The sequence below is a fragment of the Penaeus vannamei genome, chromosome 32, assembly GCF_042767895.1.
Source record: "Penaeus vannamei isolate JL-2024 chromosome 32, ASM4276789v1, whole genome shotgun sequence".
Classification (NCBI taxonomy): domain Eukaryota; kingdom Metazoa; phylum Arthropoda; class Malacostraca; order Decapoda; family Penaeidae; genus Penaeus; species Penaeus vannamei.
Genome location: NC_091580.1, coordinates 20,401,354 through 20,406,353, shown reverse-complemented (window position 1 = coordinate 20,406,353; position 5,000 = coordinate 20,401,354).

Sequence of the window (5,000 nt, the reverse complement as noted above, 5' to 3'; positions counted from 1 at the left end):
CATTCTTACTCTCACTTCTTGTTCTTTCTTTCCCTTTCTCATATTATCCCTAATCTCGCTCTCTCTCTGTTTCTTTTCGATTCATCCCTCACCTCTCTTTGCCTGTCTCTCCATTCCTTTCTTCCTTTACCTCTTTTCCCTCTTTCTCTCTCCCTATTTCCTTCTCATTCTATCGGCTCTCCTCTCTCTCTCTCTCTCTCTCTCTCTCTCTCTCTCTCTCTCTCTCTCTCTCTCTCTCTCTCTTTTCCATCCTCTCCCTTCCTTCTCACACTCTCGCTTCCTTCCTCCCGCCAGCATCCGGCTTTTCGCGTGCGCCGTTTCCTGCAGGACGTCCGCGCTCTTGCATCCTCCGAGCGACGGTTTCCCATTTTCTTTCACTCCGTTTTCTTTTTCTTGTTTCGTATTTTTTTCTCCGTTTTTGTGCTGCGTTTTTTTTTTCTAAATTCCTTTATTTTTTGGTTGATTTGCCTTTTTTGGGGTAATATATATTGCATTTATATACAACCTCTTTCGTAATTTTCAGTGTGTCTGTTTTAAATACACAACTGGTATGTATTTCACAGAATAGATGAATGAATTAATATATAAATAATGCATAAATAAAACCACGGATTATGAATTGTAAGAAAAAAATATTCTTGTTCTATCTCTCTGCCTCTTTATATTCCTTTATATTCTACCATATACGTTATTCATTCGTCGCAGTCTTTATTTTCTTTCGTTTTGCCTCTCTTCTCCATCTTCACTTCTCTTCTTCTTCTTCTTCTTCTTCTTCTTCTTCTCTCTCTCTCTCTCTCTCTCTCTCTCTCTCTCTCTCTCTCTCTCTCTCTCTCTCTCTCTCTCTCTCCCTCTCCCTCTCCCTCTCCCTCCCTCCCTCCCTCTCTCTCTCACCCTCTGACAGGTGGCGTGCTGACAGGATGCTGCACCCCCCCCCCCCTTCTTACAAGCCCTTACCTTCCCCTCCTTCCTTACCCCTACTACCCTCTCCCCCCTTCCCTCCTATCCCCCTTCGTAATCTCCTCACCTTCCCTTCGCTTCCCCCTCCCGCTTACCCTTCTCTAACCCCTCTCCCCCTTCTCCCTCCCCCCTTTCCTTCCCTCCACCTCCCCCTCCTCCCTCCCTCCCCCTTCGTTTATCCTTCCCCTCCTCCCTCTCCTCCCCTTCCTTTCTCCCTCCCCCTCCCCCTCCCCTCCTCCCTCCCTATTACACACGTGCGGTTATGTTGTTTCGTTATGGTTCTCCTTCTTTTTGGGTTTCCTGTCTTTCTTTATTTCCTGTCTTTCTGTCTGCGTTGCTATGTCTACTTTTATCTGTCTCACCGTTTCTTTTGTTTTAACTTTTTTTTTATCTGCAACTGTGTCTGGCTGTTTGTCTTTCTTTCTCTCTCTCTCTCGCTTTCTCTCTCTCTCTCTCTCTCTCTCTCTCTCTCTCTCTCTCTCTCTCTCTCTCTCTCTCTCTCTCTCTCTCTCTCTCTCTCTCTCTCTCTCTTTCTCTTTCTCTTTCCATCTACCTATCTCCCTCCCTCCCCCCTTCTCTCTCTCTCTCCCTTTTCACTTCATTCATCTCCGGTTCTTTATCGTCTCTCGCATCCTCTCCTCTTCGTATTCATAACCCTTTTCTTCTCCAATTTCCTTTTACAAGTCTCACCGGCCACGCGCTATACAAAATACATCTACTTCATCTACAACCCCCTTCCCCCCCCCCTTCTCTTTTTTTATTCCTTTATTTCTTTCACTTTCTCTTCCCTTTCTTTCTCTCTTCTCTTAGTCTCATACTATCCGTATCCCCTCTTTCTTGCTCTAACTATTATTCTTTCACTCTCCTCTCCTCTTTCTCGTTCTATATATATTTCATTCTTACTCTCAATTCTTGTTCTTTCTTTCCCTTTCTCATATTATCCCTCTTCTCTCTCTCTCTCTTTCTTCTCTCTTACCTTCCTCCTTTCCCTTCATTTTTTCTGATACTTTTTATTCTTTTCCTTTTCCTTATCTCGCTTCAGACTCTCTTCTTCCTCTTATTTCCCATTCATTTTCCTTCTTTTCCTCCTCCTCCTCCTCTGTTTCCCTTTCCCTCCTCCATCCCTTCCTATCTCCAACTCATCTAGCTCTCTTTTCTACTTCTCCTCTTCGTTCTTCGCCCTTTCTCCTCCTCCTACTCTTTTTCTTTCAATCTCTTTTCCTCACCTGTCCTCCTAACCCTCTCCCCCCCCTCCTCCTCCTCTTTCTCCATCCCTCCCTCAATCTCTCCTCCCCCCTACCCCCCCCCCCCCCTCCCTCCATCCCCTTGGCCTTACCTGCCATTCTAACCCCTTCATCCCCCCCCCCCCCTCTCGCGACTCCCTTCTCCGGATGTGTCAAGTTTCGCAGGTGAGCGGATGTCACGGGCTGCTGTCTCTCTCTGTCTCCCTCTCTCTCTCTCTCTCTCTCTCTCTCTATATATATATATATATATATATATATATATATATATATGTATATATATATATATATATATATATATATATATATATATATATATATATATATACACATATATATATACATATTTTATCGTCTCTTTCTTTTCTCATCTTTCTTTCTCTCTCTCTATTTCTTTCATCCTCTCTTTTTTTCATCTCTCTCTCTTTCTCTCACCCACTCTCACTCACTCTCTCTGTCTTTGTCTCTCTGCCTTTCTTTCTTTTATCCTCTCTCTCTCTTTTTTTTACCCTGTCTCTCTCTTTCTCTTCTTCTTCTATATCTTATATATCGTGTGCGTCTGTGTGTGTGTGTGTGTCTATCTGGTGCTTGAGACTTACCACACACATAAATGCAGCGTCTTCAAGATGATAGCCTTTTTCTCTCCGTCTTCTACCTTCCCTCACTCCTCTCCAACACTCTCCTTCCTTCTGTTTATTCTCCACCTTTATCTATATTTTCCTTATCCCTATCCCTCTTCTATTCTATTTCCCTTATTCTCTCGTACTTCCTCTTCCTACAAATCCATTTCGAAATTTCAAACGATTACGTAACGCTATACAAATCAAGTACACGAGCCAATAGCGACAAAACATCACTAATTCTGATAACAATCTCGACGATTGAAATACAACGATAAAAAACCGATAACACTAGCAAAGATGATAACAATGCAAGTAATTATGGCTAATAAAAAACAAGAGCAATAACAATATTACCCCAAAAAAGGAGAGAAAAAGGGTAAAAATTAACAACAACGATAACAACAATACCAATAACAACGACGATAATGAAGGCGGAGCTATGGTCCGTGAACGCAAGCCAAACCACGCCCACAGGAAATAACTAAGCGTCTGCCTGCCTGGTGACTACACCCACGCGTGCCCGCAGCTTGCAACCACGAGCTGCAGGTGGGCGTTGCCATGGTAGCACGTCGTCGGTGAGAGAGAAAAAATTGGTTCTTTGGCGGTGTCGAGGTAATTCTTATTCTTGGATCTTATATTTCACTTCATTTGTTTATGTGTTTTCTTATTCATGTGGGAATAGGAGTAGTAATAGAAGTTATTGTAATAGAAATAATAGTAATCGTAGTAGTGGTAGTAATAGTAGTAATCGAAATAGTAGTAATAATATTAGTAGCAATAGTAGTATTCGTGGTCGTAGTAATAGCATTACTTGTAATTGTAGTAACGGCATTTATCGGTGTTATATCTTTTTCTGTTCTAATTATCATTATTGTTACAGCTGTTGTCATCATCATTGAAATTAGTGTGTATCGTCGTTGATAATTGCTATAAAGGTTGTTATATCACTGTTAGATTGTTTCATCATGGTAATTACCTCTGCCAAAGAGGTAATTTTTTGGTGGCGTTGATTAGTTTGTTAAATAGTTAGCAGGATAACAAAAAGTCACGAACAGAGATGTGTCTTCGCCTAACTCCTATGTCATTAAATTTTGGTGGTGAACAAGATTGTTTTTTCTTTTTTTATTGATTGCATCATTTACCCTACAACCTTGGCAATAAGGGTAAGTATTACCATTATCACTAGTTTATTACCTCCGCCAAGGTGGTTGTTTGCATCAGTGACCTTATTGCCTTGGCGTAGGTATGCGCTCGCTGAGTGCTTCTAGTTATTATTATCATGGTCATGATTGTTTTAGATGTTATTACTATTCTTTATGTTGCCATTATCAGCATGCCGTTGGTAATCGTCAATTTGTGTATGTGTGTGGGATGGATGCATATTTCCTATATATTCTTTAAATATAAACTATGTTTAATCTAGTAAATACAACAATTGTAAAACATAATTCACACACACACACACACACCAATGTTATTACAAAAAGCGCTGTAGCAAGACATTTTCACTTTATCCTACGGCTGTTCCTCTATTAATAGGATCTTATGCGTTCTTTGCAATAAGTCAATTTGCATTTAGCATCACACTTGCCGGAGCATAAATCCGTAATTCATTTTATATCATTTTATCTTTTAGTTCTGATTGCAAGACCCTTTTTTGACGGTTATTGCATTGAGAAAAAATGAATTGTAATTGTGATGAAATGATTTTACTGATAGAAAACCACCAGACTGGTAAATTCACGTTATTTTTTCTTCTACTATCATTTTTTTTTTCTTTTTCCTTTGTATATATATATCTATAATTATATCGTTATGATTCATTTTATACATATTTCAGGCATAATGTACACAAAGAAATAAATCTCTTTATCTATCTGTCTGTCTGTCTTTATCTATCTATATTTCTACTTATCTATCAGTATCTACTTATCTATCTAGCAATCAATACATATAGCTATCGATCTCCATCTACCTATTTTCATTAGTATATAGATAGATCGCTTGATAGATGAATAAATTCTTATGGGTGAGGGCCACCTCATTTACCCATAGATGCAATTTATTTATGAGCTTTTTTAATGTTACACGGTGGAGGAAATACAAATAAGAATATGAAGACGGTTAAAAAATCATGAACACTATATGTATATATGCATATATATGTATATATATACAT